General features: G+C 44.5%; 1 pseudogene across 1 annotated transcript; it reads right to left on the reverse strand.

Annotated features, from left to right (window-relative positions):
- Positions 1-1,900: 1,900 nt before the first annotated feature.
- On the reverse strand, positions 1,901-2,212 carry LOC310790129 (transcription initiation factor IIA subunit 2 pseudogene; annotated as a pseudogene). Its single transcript has one exon. The product of its transcript is annotated as a transcription initiation factor IIA subunit 2 pseudogene (transcript).
- Between the last annotated feature and the right edge of the window lie 14,005 nt (positions 2,213-16,217).

Below are 16,217 nucleotides of genomic sequence, written 5' to 3' on the forward strand. Positions count from 1 at the left end.
TTTGTTCATTGAAAATGGTTGCATACTTTAATAAAGGAGAATATGTTCAAGAAATATCAGTCTTTTTTTTACCGTGGTACCGAAATTGGTACCGAGTACCGTGGAAATTCACTAGTACCGGTACCGACTACTGAATTATTGGTACCGTGACAACACTACTTTGAAGACATTGAGCATGGCCGGGTCCGGGCTGTGCATGGTCCGATGGTTCTGGGACTTTGAGGTACAGAACTCGTCAAAGGCTGCATTCAGAGCAGACCATCTGCCGTATTCTGTAGTCCTCCACCGGCATGGCATCAGGGTGACTCTGTAGTCCTCCACCGGCATGGCATCAGGGTGACTCTGTAGTCCTCCACCGGCATGGCATCAGGGGACACGGTGGCGCAGTCTGTAGCGCTGTCGCCTCACAGCTAGAAGGTCCTGAGTTTGATTCTCGCCTGGGACGCTGTGGGCGTTGGGGTTGTGTCCCCCCCATATCATCAGTGCCTACTGCCCAGGTGGGTTATCTCGTCGAAAGGGCCTTTCTGTGTGGAGTTTGCATGTTCTCCCTGTGTTCCCCTCCGTACATAACCCCCCACTAAAAACATGCAGAAGATCGTCATCCGACCAGTGACGACAACACCCGAAGTTGGTCCCCGGGCGCTGTACGAGAAAGCAACCACTGCTCCTGGCCTGCCCCCCGGAGGAAAGGACAAGCCTGGATGGGTTAAATGCAGAGGACAAATTTCACCGGCCACCGTCAGCATGAGTGTGTGTTTGTGGCCGCATGCATGTGTTGGTGTGTTCGTGTGACAATAAAAGACGGGCTTGTCTGTCTACTAACTGTTGACTGTTAACTGTTAAAAAAAGGGTGACTCTGTAGTCCTCCACCGGCATGGTGTCAGGGTGACTGTAGTCCTCCACAGGCATGGTATCAGGGTGACTGTAGTCCTCCACCGGCATGGCATCAGGGTGACTCTGTAGTCCTCCACCGGCATGGCATCAGGTTGACTCTGTAGTCCTCCATCGGCATGGCATCAGGGTGACTTTGTAGTCCTCCACCGGCATGGCATCAGGTTGACTCTGTAGTCCTCCACCGGCATGGCATCAGGGTGACTTTGTAGTCCTCCACCGGCATGGCATCAGGGTGACTTTGTAGTCCTCCACCGGCATGGCATCAGGTTGACTCTGTAGTCCATCAGGGTGACTCTAGTCCTCCACAGGCATGGTATCAGGGTGACTCTGTAGTCCTCCACCGGCATGGTATCAGGGTGACTGTAGCCCCCCACAGGCATGGCATCAGGGTGACTCTGTAGTCCTCCATCGGCATGGCATCAGGGTGACTCTGTAGTCCTCCACCGGCATGGCATCAGGGTGACTCTGTAGTCCTCCACCGGCATGGCATCAGGTTGACTCTGTAGTCCTCCATCGGCATGGCATCAGGGTGACTCTGTAGTCCTCCACCGGCATGGCATCAGGTTGACTCTGTAGTCCTCCACCGGCATGGCATCAGGGTGACTTTGTAGTCCTCCACCGGCATGGCATCAGGGTGACTTTGTAGTCCTCCACCGGCATGGCATCAGGTTGACTCTGTAGTCCTCCACCGGCATGGCATCAGGGTGACTTTGTAGTCCTCCACCGGCATGGCATCAGGGTGACTGTAGTCCTCCACCAGCATTGTCATGCCTAATTGGTTGACATCGCCCAACCCTCTCTCTCACCGCGAGGTGGAGCGGAGAGCAGAAACTATTGCTAGGCGAGATTGATTGTGCTGATGAAAGGTCAGCAGTAACTAGGTCAAAGCTGCACCAAGGGTAGCGCTGCCACATAGTTGGGCAGCACCACTCTCCCCATAGGAAAATAACCACTCTCCCCATAGGAAAATAATGACACAGTAGGCATAGAGCTGTTTTACCTCAGATCATATGTGAGGGGCTTCACAGGCGACGATCTTGACCTTGTCGACCCTGACCAAGTCAGTGACCTCCCTGAACTTCACATCATTCAGCACGAACGTCCACACGTTGTCGCAGAACCTGTATGCGTTGAGCGAGCCCTTGAAGTTGACTCTGTTTGGGACCTGCTTGGCGAGCGCCGTGTTGATAGATTTATCAAACTGAAGCAGCACCTGCAGGGCGAGCTGAGGACTGATCTGCCCGGTCTGGATGAGCTCGTCCAGACTATCCTGCAGACTGTTCCCCAGCGTAGTGTTTCTGTATAGCTGGTGTGCCATCACAACTCAATACTAGGGGAGACTATCCTACTTATAGCCCCTGCAGGGAAGGATTTATGACATCACTGATGATGTCACAATACCTATGACATCATCTGTGATGTCATAAATCATTAGATTTTATGACATCACGGATGATGTCACAATGGTTTTGTGCATCAAAGTAGAGAAGGCTTGATGACATGATATCATGGTCCAGACTTCATGTTTAGAAGTAGCTTAACACGTTCACTGCCATTGGCGAGTTGACTCGTCAAAAAAAATCCAACGGTTGACTGCCATTGACGAGTCAAGTCATCAAAAAAAAAAAAAAAAAAATTTGACGGTGGGACGTGGATCAACGCCCCCCACGTCTCCTATAAAAATATGGGAGCCACCGAACGTGTACAACCCATTCCACCGACCCACTAAGTGGCGACAGTGCTCTCCAGACTAGAAAAAGCCGAGCCAAAACTGCAGGGGAACGCGCGAGGAAACCATTCTCATACTGTAAAATGGATTGGCGAAAACGCTTTCGCTTTCGCGCATTATCGCGCTGGGAGCTGGCGGTGGGGGATTGCAAATTTGCATAATAGATTATGCGTGCAACACACTTTGAAACACCGGCAGAAAGCCCACAATTGCACGCAGCTTCATTCCAGCTGAGCTCACAACCGAAACGACTCATGCAGACTCGCCCAAAGAGCAGCCGCCAGCAGCCAGGCAGCACAGACAGGCAGAGCCTCGCTTGTACCGCTGCAGCCACGGAGAGAGGAGAACACACACGGAGGGAGGAGTTTGAAGGAGAGGGGGGTTTCCTGCTGCTATGGAGGAAATTACTGTTCAAAACTATTGTTTAGATGTCTGACGTCTTACGCCAAAAATAAATGGTTAAAGTGACTGTTCTATCGAATTTCACAAAAAGCCATTTATCTCAGCATAAATTTTCAGACGCTGAAACCATGCTGTATTCTACTGCTAATGCCTACATAACTACTAACTCTACAAACTAACTCTTTTAGACAGAGAAAGCACACATTCTATTAGTTCTTTTGAGATAATTTGTGTTCACAAAATCTTAGCAGAAAAGAATCCTCGGCTCTTGAAAGATGAGCCAGAATCCTCAAAAAAAAACCTTGGCAGAACCTACCTACAGTATTGAAAAAACGGCTGGCAGTGAATGTGTTAAGAGTCAGAAGTTACGGAATGGGTTTTTAAGATCTTTACTTACTTTTATCTTTACTTTAAGGTCTTTACTTCACCAAGCACTTTGCAGCTAGTTGGGGGATAAGGAACTTTCAGCTTTTACAGCAAAACCATTTTTGTCTTTTCCCTATTGTCGCATTTCCAAACATAGGTTGTTTTTCATGTGTACAGCGGCGTATACACACAGATAATTTGAAATGATTTCGGAAAGAGCGAGGGTGGAGAAAAGCCGGAAAAAAAGATTGAGAATAAATGGATAAACTGTTCCCTGGATCATTTCAACGCATCATAAACTCTCCGTGTCTCACGCCTTCCCTCTCTACAGCTCTTTTTCTTTGGGCAGCTCTCTCTCCCTCTCTCTCTCTCCCTCTCTCTCCCTCTCTCTCTCTCCCTCTCTCTCCGGATTCATTTGAAAGGTGCATGCCTCAAAGGTTTGAGTAATGTTCCCGGCTCGCTGTCACATTTCATATGGAGGCAGCTTTTTCCCCCTTGCAAATGCAGCATTCAACCATTACCTTTTGTTAAAGGGGAAATGATCGGCACCTCAGAGAGACACAGTATTAAAGGAAGTCATCTTTGGACAGCGAAGGAAGAGAGAGTAAAGAGACAGAGCAGAAATAGATTGAGAAAGAGCGATCAAGAAGCATGACGACTCGAGACTCTTTGATCAATGAGTTTAACTTGCAGACAGCACTTTACTAAATAACACGTCAGTCCTGAAAACGGTAACTCCTGCTGAGGTTTTTTTGGTGACACCACAGTCGTATGAAATCCACACACCAAAGTCTAATTTTTGGCAAGTGAGAAAACACCAGCGATGCTCATAAGTCATATTTTGCCAGTCCAAGTCAAGTCTCAAGTCTGAGCTAGAGTACAAGTCAAGTGTCAAGTCTTTGGTCACAAGTCCAAGTCAAGTCTCAAGTCTCTTATGGATGAGCGTTTTATCATCTGCTGGATGCCATCCGGTCTGTTTAGATAGCTAAAACTAAGGAATTCAAAGCATGCACTATTATCCTCACTCCTTTTTAGCATACTACATTAGCATTGAGTAGTTGACATTATTATTAGACATTCCCTTCATGTTAATGCACAAGAAAATATAGAGATTGCACTATCAATATCTGTGGTTTGGTTAGGTGCCAGGATCAGAAAACATTTGATGTCCTGCCAGGAGTTAATGTCAACTGTCACCTACAGTACAGTACCTTAAAAAAAATACAGTCAACATTAAACAGTTCAGGGGGGAAAGCTTGTACTTTCAGGTTGGCATCCATGTTTTAAAATTATTCAGAGATGTTTTGACAAGGTTTTGTAGGCCTGATATGTATACATTAATTCAACCAAGTATGCCATGCGTGCAATGTTGTGTGGGCTAATTGTTCTACAAAATAAAGAGTGAAAGTCATGACATTTTCACATGCTATTAATACAGTAGTCTGACGGGTCCTTGAAAGTAGGCTAAGGGGAAAATATATGGTTTAACTGGAAATGCCCAAAATCACAACAATAATAATAATAATACATTATACATTTTGTTGAATATATCATATCAGGTCTGTTGGCTCTCCGCTTCGGTGAGATCTTTGGCTGTTCTCTTCCCTCAGTCTGTTTAATCAGTCAATTAGTCGGCTTCAGCTGAGCAAATGGCAAGAAAGATGGTGCAATTCATGTTTTTGCTGAATTGACATTACTTCTGACACGCTTCTGCCTTGGAGACTATTAGTCTGTAAGTAACGTGACATTATTGTCAAATGCTTGCATTTTTTGGGGGGGAATTGTGTTCGGAACTTTTTCTGTAACATGTGCTTGTTAGCTAACAGTTGCAGCAGTAGCTAGTTAAGGATTGACTGGGACTGTGTGGTACTGTAGCTAAACTGTGTTTTTATACACTACATTGCTGTTTTATTTTTCGGCATTGTGCATTTATGTGATTGTGTGTATAATACCTACCTCTATACTTACGTTTGTGTTATTTGCATACTGATTTATGTTCTTCTGTAATGTTACAGTTTTACAATCAAGCAAAATCCAAATCAAGAGGAAACGAGAAAAGTCTAGCCTTGTGTCTTTATTGGAAGATTTGAATGTTAACTGGCTGTCTAGCTTTGCAAGAGTATGCGCTGCAAGGGCAGCATAATCACCACTTCCTAATTGCTCATGCATATGCATGAGTCCAAGTGTGCATTTAAGGCCCAATTATACTCTACGTTAAAGATGAAGATGGAGACGGACAGAGCCTTCTGTCCGTACTCTGCGTTCAAGTCAAGTCCCGCGAGACTTTCCTGAAGAGAGTTGGTCTCACTGACCCGACAGGCAAAAATGGGATGCCTGTAACTACCGGTGAAAAGAGCCCGGGGGAGAATTGCAGTCTGATCGTTCCTTAGGGAACAGTTTATGACGATATGCGTCGAAAACGGGAATAAAACTGTCTATTTAGATGGATGAATAGCACGCTGCCACTTGGCCCCCACGGAGCTCCATTCTAGGACTGGCTTGGACACTATTGATCTCAAAACAATGCCTAGGACGGACAAAAACGCTGCAGAGAACACTGGGTGAGTCGGCAGATCATAATTAATGTGAGGAGAGGGCTGCAGGTTAAAAAAAAACAAATTTCTCCTTTAAGGGTGTAGTAATTGGACATTATATAAAGTATGTTTAGCCCGCTAAAAGCTACTCTGGAACAGTTAAGGGTGTATTAATTGGACATTATATAAAGTATGATTAGCCCGCTAAGAGCTACTATGGGACAGTTAAGGGTGTAGTAAATGGACATTATATAAAGTATGTTTAGCCCGCTAAAAGCTACTCTGGAACAGTTAAGGGTGTAGTAATTGGACATTATGTAAAGTATGTTTATCCCTCTAAAAGCTACTCTGGGACAGTTAAGGGTGTAGTAATTGGACATTATATAAAGTTTGATTAGCCCGCTAAAAGCTACTCTGGAACAGTTAAGGGTGTAGTAATTGGACATTATATAAAGTATGTTTAGCCCGCTAAAAGCTACTCTGGAACAGTTAAGGGTGTAGTAATTGGACATTATATAAAGTATGTTTAGCCCGCTAAAAGCTACTCTGGAACAGTTAAGGGTGTAGTAATTGGACATTATATTAAGTATGTTTAGCCACTTTTGTGGCTGCCTTAATGGAGGATTGAAAGTTCATACGAGTCCTGGCTGTATGGAAGGTTGTACATGAGAACTTCTGTCCAATTATCTTTACTGTCCAGTTCACAGCTCTATAAGGCTATACTGTATATTGTGTGAGATGTGGGACCTGTAAGTGATTCTGTGGTGGAGCTCTGTAGCGTGACCACAAGATCAAAATGTTACACATTTGTGCTGGCTGCTGCCTGTGTTCTGGTATGATGTGCGAGAGGGTTCATACGTTTCTTGACCTGTCTCCCCGTACCAGCCGGAAACGTCTGGAATGCAATTGCCCCATCTAGATAAGCTCATATGATGTATTGCCTGCCCCATTTTGAAATAATGTGCGACTGTTAGACCGGCTGGCCTCATCTGGAGGTTGTGTCAGAGTCATGGGTGGAATGGCGAGTGGATGGTGATCTATTGTGTTTGTCTACCGCTCTGTGGAGGCCCAGTCCATCTGTTACACTAAGTAGCGGTGCTATCGAAACTCTGGGTGTTCTTCAGCTGTCTTGCAGGTGGCAGCGGCTGTATGGCCTCATGAAAACATGGCTTGGTTGTGTGCGGTGGGGTTTGGACCCTTGGGGATAGGTAGTTGTAGTTCTGATGTAGAAGTCCCGATCCTGGGCGGGGGGCCTCAGGCATGGAGAGGGCCAGTTGGAGAGAAAGGAAACTGGATATCTTGAATAGTGCTTGGAGATAGTCCAATGACAAGCGTGCAGTTTCCCGGTTTGTTTTAGACCATCTTACTCAAATGTAAATTGTTATGTCATAAACTATCCTGTTACTGTATGTGCCTGTCTCTTCCCATTGGTGAACTTTTGACTTATATCCACTATAGAGCTGAACAGTCACGTGACATCTCTTGCCCCAGAAGTGAGTTTCCAACTCATTTTCTCCATAGACATTTAAAAAAACTCCTTATAGAATGAGTTTTTAAGGCTGTAACCAAGCCAACCTGTGACCTACTGAATCATGAGTGACCATAAAATCGAATTTTCGATTCACCCCCGCCCCCCGTCTTTATTTTTGTTTTTGCTCTGCGTTCTATAAGGATTTTTCAAAATGTCTATGGAGAAAATGATCCAAACACTGAAGACGCATTTTGAAGCCAGGGATTATCCTGGAAGTGATTACTGTGTTCAGATTTCATTGCCCTGTTGTATGCTGATTACAATGTTACAATGTTGCAATAGCTCAGGTTACTGTAAGCTGCACGCCGCATTGTTGCTTAGAGTTCAATTGACTATTGGAAAGAGCGTGACTCGATATGGTTAAGAGCAATACTTTTTTGGTCACTTAGCCCTCGTTCACACCATACGCCAAATCCATGCTAAAGCCACGCTGAAGCTATGCTGAAGCCGCGCAGTTTCATTTTGGCATCCTTGTTAACAGCTGCTATGACCATTCATTTACAAAGGAGAGAAACACAGAGAATCAGACAGACAGTTTGGGAGGATGCACTGCAATATGACTGGACAGGCAGACAGACAGACAGACAGAAGACAGACAACCTGCCAGCCAGCCTGTAGTCAGTAATTTGGACTAAAAGGTCAGACCAGCTGATGGCTCCATCCATCTAACATGGCAGCTGACCTCTGAGAGTGGGTATGGGGTCATGGTGGGTCAGAGAGAGAGAGAGAGAGGGGGGGGGGGGGGGGACGACACTGCAGAAAATATCATTTTTGACAAGCCTTATCTGAAATCCTTCTTAAAACAAGTGAACAAATTGCCTGATGTAATTTCGTTTGATCTCCCAATGGAGTGATCTGCCTTATTCTGCCTTGTTTCAAAATACTGAAACAAGTGGCTTTGCAATGGAAGCAACTGATGCATGTTTTTGTTGTGATTGTATTGTCCAGCCAACCGAATCCAGAAAACATTTTGACATTGAATAGATGTTGATGTGATGGCTTTTTAAAATTGAGATGATCATCTGTAGTCATAGTCCTTTCATACATGTAGTACTTGGCCAGCTCCTGCAAATCACTGCTTACTATAGGAAGTTCCCAACAATTTTATGAAAAATGGCCACTGTCTGTCTCCAATTTCTAGCTACATTCCACACAGTTCATGATAATACCTCTCCTTCATCTCAACTCCAGTGAGGAGTCACAACAGGCTGTGTGATGACTCCATCCGTCTTAACATGCCAGCCGACCGAGTGGAGAGAGGGATGTATGGACAGATGTAGACTGCATGTCAAGACCAAGCCAGAGAGAAATAGTGGTCTAACAGGAGAAAAGGAAGAGGACAAAGACGAATGATTACAAGAAGGTGCAGCCAGATTGAAGGTAGAGAAAAGGAAAGGGTTGTTTTCTATTTTTGGATTGAGATGTGCATTTAAAGTTTTGTTTGAAGGTACTTTTATACACTCACCGAGCACTTTAGTATGACCACCTGTACACCTGCTTGTTCATGCAATTATCCAGTCTCTCTCTCACCGTTCCCTTCGCTCCTCCACCAGCGCAGGACGCCTCGCCCCTCCTTCACTACGGGGGCTCAAAAGTCGCTCATCCCGTTTCGTGACTCTTCTCGTCCCTGGCACCTCAATAGTGGAATGAGCTTCCATCTTCGGTCAGGACGGCCGAATCACTGCCGATCTTTCGGAAAAGACTAAAGACACACCTTTTCAGGCTCCATCTGGGCCCTTCTTGATCTAACTTCTTTCTCTTAAAAAAAAAAAAGAAAAAAAATCTAAACTAACCTTAACTTGTACCACTGTTCCTTCAGAAGTTGTAGTTATCATAGACTGTGTTACATAGTTGATTGCTCTATTGCTGACAGAAATGTGTTATTGTAAGTCGCTTTGGATAAAAGCGTCTGCCAAATGATGTAATGTAATGCGTATGTGTGCGTGTGGCTCTGCATGTAGTGTGTGTGTGTGTGCGTGTGGCTCTGCATGTAGTGTGTGTGTGCGTGTGGCTCTGCATCTAGTGTGTGTGTGCGTGTGACTCTGCATGTAGTGTGTGTGTGTGCGTGTGGCTCTGCATGTAGTGTGTGTGTGCATGTGTTGCAACGAGATGGTCCGCTTCACATCATGTGGCAGCAGATACAGGTCAGCAGGTTCAGTTCATGTTCACATCAAACATCAATGCATAAGATCAAGCAGATAGAGGTCAGCAGGTTCAGTTCATCTTCACATCAAACATCAATGCATAAGATCAAGCAGATAGAGGTCAGCAGGTTCAGTTCATCTTCACATCAAACATCAATGCATAAGATCAAGCAGATAGAGGTCAGCAGGTTCAGTTCATCTTCACATCAAACATCAATGCATAAGATCAAGCAGATAGAGGTCAGCAGGTTCAGTTCATCTTCACATCAAACATCAATGCATACGGTCAAGCAGATACAGGTCAGCAGGTTCAGTTCATGTTCACATCAAACATCAATGCATAAGATCAAGCAGATACAGGTCAGCAGGTTCAGTTCATCTTCACATCAAACATCAATGCATACGGTCAAGCAGATACAGGTCAGCAGGTTCAGTTCATCTTCACATCAAACATCAATGCATAAGACAAACAAAACAAAAAACATCCAGTGAGCGGAAACGCCTTGTTGATGAGAGAGGTCAGAGGAGAATGGCCAGACTGGTTGGATCTGACAGAAAGGCCTTGAGGAGAGAGGTCAGAGGAGAATGGACAGACTGGTTGGATCTGACAGAAAGACCTTGAGGAGAGAGGTCAGAGGAGAATGGACAGACTGGTTGGATCTGACAGAAAGACCTTGAGGAGAGAGGTCAGAGGAGAATGGACAGACTGGTTGGATCTGACAGAAAGGCCTTGAGGAGAGAGGTCAGAGGAGAATGGACAGACTGGTTGGATCTGACAGAAAGGCCTTGAGGAGAGAGGTCAGAGGAGAATGGACAGACTGGTTGGATCTGACAGAAAGGCCTTGAGGAGAGAGGTCAGAGGAGAATGGACAGACTGGTTGGATCTGACAGAAAGGCCTTGAGGAGAGAGGTCAGAGGAGAATGGACAGACTGGTTGGATCTGACAGAAAGGCCTTGAGGAGAGAGGTCAGAGGAGAATGGACAGACTGGTCTGACAGAAAGTCTTCAGTAACTCAGATGACCTCTTTACAGCTGTGGTGAGCAGAAGAGCACCTCCGAATGCAACAGGTCGAACTTTGAGGCGGACGTCACTTTGGTAGCCGGGTGACATGGAGCTGAAAGCTGATAGGGAACTAGTATTAAGGTGTTCCTATTAAAGTGCTCGGTCAGTGGAACTCTTTCATATCTAATTCCACCCTCCACCACAGGCTGCCGGCTGATGGCTCCATCCATCTCACATGACAACCAACCTCTGAGAATGGCTGTGGGGTCACGGTGGGTCAAAGCCAGAAGGAGAGAGAATGGATTGTAGAGCGAACGGAGAGGTGAAGATTAGAAAGACTATAAATGGTGACAGTATGATAAGAAAGAAAGAAAGAAAGACAGAAATCATGAATGAGAAATTAATCAAGAGAGGTGATAGGTAGAGAGGTAAAGAAGGCCTTAGTGTTCCAATTGGAATACTATAATAAGATGAGACATACAAAAGTAGAGACAGGGTCAATAAGTTATGTTTTCTACCTGTTGGGCAGAACTGCAGGTGGTATAAGTTTAGGTGTTTGGTCTTGGCAGCTTTATTATACTGTACATGTCAAAAACATATTTTGAATGTTTTCATGTGAGTTGAAAGCTTGCACTTGGATTATTATTATTATTATTATCATCAATAAAAAAAATGCTATGACAAATGGAGGGAGGAATCACTGATGAAATATTTATGACTAAGTATTGAATGAGGAATTCAACCAAAGTTTAAAATGATTCCAAAACTGACAGTCTTTGGTGGGAAATTAGTGTAAACCTGACAGCCCTGATGCCATTGAAGGAAGACGGAGTTCCTTGAGACAGAATCAGTAGATACAAGTCTGTAACTTGCCACTTTCAACCCTCTGTTCACTTCATACATCCCCTTGGGTAGGGATTTTCAAACTTTTTTCAAATGACTTGGTGTGCATACGCAAGACGCAGCATTCCCAGGCACAGCTAATTAACAATGCCTGGGAAATGTAGAGGAAAAGAGGGCAACAAACTATTAAATTAGAGAAAGGGAAAGTACAGTATGATCAAAGGCTTATTTCGCTAATTTAACAGAATTTCGAAATATCTTTGTTAATTCCCAAGGCGTATATCAACCAGTGTTCCTCATCACACTGGCTGGCTGTGTGTGGAGGCGTTAAGCTCAAGTAAGGCACCCTAGAGGCAAAATTATCCAAACCTTTAAAACAGTGTTAGTATTGCACGTTCAAACCTTAATACCACATTCCATATAACAGATCTTTCCAATGAGTTTGGAAATTCGAGAGAAACATTTAAATAATGCATTACACTTTAACTAAGACTTTAGATTTTAGTCGACTAAATCTACCATAGATTTAGTCGATTAAAATCATAGTCAACTAAAACTAGACGAAAACTAAAACATTTCAGATGACAAAAATATTACAATCAAAATTAACACTGCTTTAAAATGTATAAAATTAGCATTAGCATTCATTTACATATCCGTGGATTGCAAAAACATGCTATGCCAAAGTTTTACCCTGGCAATTGGGTCCATTCAGTGCCGGTCATTTCTGGTGTGAAAACAGTTGCTCTCCGAGTCAAAGAGGAAGTTACTGTAACAATACATTGGCAGCACACAAAAAAACCATTGGTTTGCTAGGAAGTTGCATAGCAGAACTGTAGGCTACACATAGAAAGATCTGTAGCTTAACATCCATGCTACACTGTAGCAATATGGATGTTTGTCGTCACTGTGTGCTGTTAGATGTCGCTAGTTCATTTGATTCCAAATCAACAGACCTCTTGACTACAGAGTGACATGATTAGATGTCAGAATGTGTTCACAGTGCCCAATCAAAATTGAGTATTGGACAAAGCCGTGTGTGTATTGAGTATTGGACAAAGCCGTGCGTGTGTGTGTGTGTGTGTGTGTGTGTGTACTGTAAATCATTTAATATTGGCCAGGGCCTTTATTTACTGAGCCGCAGAGAGCCCCGGGCCTTTTTTGGAGGCAGGCCTTTATTTCTTAAAATTAAACTCTCATGGCACTAATCCCTTAATTTCCTGACTTTCATTGCAAAACATTGCACAAACCAAACATTTCCATTTAAAGTTTAAAGCAAATTAAAGCAAATAAATTAACTTCACAGTTAAGTTATCATAATAACGATTACATGGAATACCACAGGTATTAACAAAATATAACATCACAACTCAAATAAATGTGCCCAATGTCACATAAAAACAAAACAAATGGCAGACTGAACAGTTTACAGCACAGTCAATAACAATTTAACACCACAGGTCCCATGGTAATTCAAATGTAGCTACTGCCATCTTGTGGCACCAGTACATTAATCCAAACATTATATAACCACCAGGAGTTTACCGCATTCACCGTAGTTTTTCTTCCATCGTTTTTTGACCGGGCCTGTATTGGAGGCCGGCCTTTATTTGTCCGTGCAGACCGTGCCCTCGGCCATTACAGTATTAGAGTAGGGGCCTTTAATGGAATAGAGGCCACTATTAGAGGATTTACTGTATTTGTCTCATTGTCTGTTGCAGGTCCCTGCACTACACCACTTCACCATATTTTTGTGCTTGGACCGAAAGAGCCTGTCTTGCTTTCTCAATGTGGACATTGCACCTCCTGGAGTCTGGCATATGGGGGTAAAATGGTGTCAGATCAGCTGTAAATGGACAGATTATGATTCACAAATAGATAGTACAATCTGTAAACACATAACACGATCCACAAATGTGAAACCCAACTCACAAATATATTTAAAATCCACAAACACACACACCATGATCCACAAATGTGAAACACAACTCACAAATATATTTAAAATTCACAAACACACACATCATGATCCACAAATAGAATTCAGTGACTTGTATTTCAAAACCAGAATTTCTGTTTGTAGATTGTTTCGCATTTGTTTTCAGAGTTTTGACACTATTGTACCGCTGTTTTATGGTGTAATTTTCTACAAATGCACTCTTCACAATTTGCAAATAAACACAGTCTAACTTGTATTTTCAAACCACTGTTTCCAGACACACATACAAATCATGTGCAATGCACAGTGTTCAAGTCTCAAATCTGTTTGCACATCAGTGTGTGTGTGTGTGTGGATCGCTATGCTAGGTCTTCAAGTGTTGAATTAGTGTTTGCACATCACAGCCTGTGTGTGGAATGCATTGCATTTGTCTACAAATCGTTTTGACACTCTTGTTGCGCAGATAAAATCCACAAATGTAATCAGCCAATGAGGGGATCGCTTGCAATGGGATGTCCCGCGGCCACCTCCTCGATAACCCCTCCAAAATAAAAGCACCGGGCTTGTGCCTGTCTGTCTGGCCGGCCGGCCGCTCCCTCATGCAGGAGATGAAGTGGAGAGAAACATGGAGAGAGGCCTGGCTCAATTAGTGGCAGCGGCAGCTGCCTCGGCAGTTTACCGACCTGCCACGGCAGGTCAGTTGCTGCCACTGACCTGTAGGGGCGCTGTTTCCCGACCTGCGGCAGGTTTGTAGTTACAACATCAGATGCTTATAACTCCTAGGAAAATGGCTTAAACTGCATGAAACTTTGTGCGTGAAGACATCTCCCGACATATATACTTCGGTTTAAAATTGGTGCAATTTGGAGCTTTTTTTGGACGTTTTTTGGCCATATCTCGGGAACGGAAGCAGCTACAGACTGACGCCGTTGGAAAGCTCGTCTAATTTTAATGGCTTAAACTGCATGAAACTTTGTGCGTGAAGACATCTCCCGACATATATAGGCTACTTCGGTTTAAAATTGGTGCAATTTGGAGCCAAAGCGCCCCTACAGGTCAGTGGCAGTTTACCGACCTGCCGCGGCAGGTCAGTTGCTGCCACTGACCTGTAGGGGTGCTTTGGCTCTTTGGCTTCTTTGGCTTTTTTTTTTGCTCCAAATTGCACCAATTTTAAACCGAAGTATATATGTCGGGAGATGTCTTCACGCACAAAGTTTCATGCAGTTTAAGGCATTTTCCTAGGAGTTATGAGCATCTGATGTTGTAACTATTTCATGTAAAAAAGGGTACATTGCTCAGCGCCCCCATCGTTGATTTCGTAACTTCAACGCACCTTCTACTAGATGTCAAATTCGACGAGCTTTCCAACGGCGTCAGTCCCGTGTCTGTAGCTGCTTCCGTTCCCGAGATATGGCCAAAAAAACTCCAAACAAACTTTTTTTTTTTGGCTCCAAATTGCACCAATTTTAAACCGAAGTATATATGTCGGGAGATGTCTTCACGCACAAAGTTTCATGCAGTTTAAGCCATTTTCCTAGGAGTTATAAGCAGTGTTTGGAATAACGCCGTTTAAAAGAACGGCGTTAGGTAACGCCGTTATTTTTTCAGTAATGGGGTAATCTAACTAATTACTGTTTCCGTCGTTACAACGCCGTTATCGTTACTGAACGCTAAATGCGGTGCGTTACTATGAAATGATTGAGTAAACTACCCGTAGCCTACACTAGTGTTGTCAAGTGAGGAGACCGGGTGGGTTAACATAACGAGATAAACGATTATGATTGGCTAAGGCAGAGTCATGTGTTTCAGGATAGCCAATCGGAGCCAGTGTTACACACGAGCCAGGAGTCAGGACACGGGCGACACACACACACACACACACACACACACACACAGACACACCAAACAGATTCGAGGAAGCAGCAGAAATGGCGAGTCCGGAGTAGAGAGCTGCGCGGGCCTGAAATTTCGGCCCGTGACATGCAGACCCGTGCCCGATCCAGCCCGTTGCGAGGCCCGAAGCCAATATTACGATATAATGACACATCTCTCTCCCTCTCTGTTCGGCGTGCTGCGTCGCCGCGCGGCCGTCCTGCGCAGCCTCTCTCTCTCTCTCTCTCTCTCTGTGTTCGGGAGCTGTCCGCTCGCTGTACATGGACGGACACGGCACAAACGGTTTCTCTCTCTCGGGAGCTGTCTACAGCTACTAACTCACGTGAGGGTCTGTGTGTGGCTGGGGGAGTGTCTGTGCACTCCTCCTCTTTGTCTGACTGTGCTCCGCTGTGTAAAATCAAGCGAGTACGCTAATACAACATTATTTAATTGAATTATTGAAACGGCCCGACCCCGGACCTATTAATTAAAAATAAATAAAAAACAAGCCCGGCCTCGGCCCGTTTTGGTCGGCCCGAGGGGCCCGTGAGGGTACCCTCAGGTTTGCAGCAATCCATGAAAATTTGGCATTTTCAAGGTGGAGATAACGCAAATAGTTACTTTCCCTGGTAACTAGTTACTTTTATTATAGAGTAATTCAGTTACTAACTCAGTTACTTTTTGGAACAAGTAGTGAGTAACTATAACTAATTACTTTTTTAAAGTAACGTTCCCAACACTGGTTATAAGCATCTGATGTTGTAACTACAAACCTGCCGCGGCAGGTCGGGAAACAGCGCCCCTACAGGTCAGTGGCAGTGCCGAGACAGCTGCCGGTGCCACTAATTGAGCCAGGCCTCTCTCCATGTTTCTCTCCACTTCATCTCCTGCATGAGGGAGCGGCCGGCCGGCCAGACAGACAGGCACAAGCCCGGTGCTTTTATTTTGGAGGGGTTATCG

Source organism: Poromitra crassiceps, assembly GCF_964638095.1.
Source record: "Poromitra crassiceps genome assembly, chromosome: 15".
Taxonomy (NCBI): Eukaryota; Metazoa; Chordata; class Actinopteri; order Beryciformes; family Melamphaidae; genus Poromitra; species Poromitra crassiceps.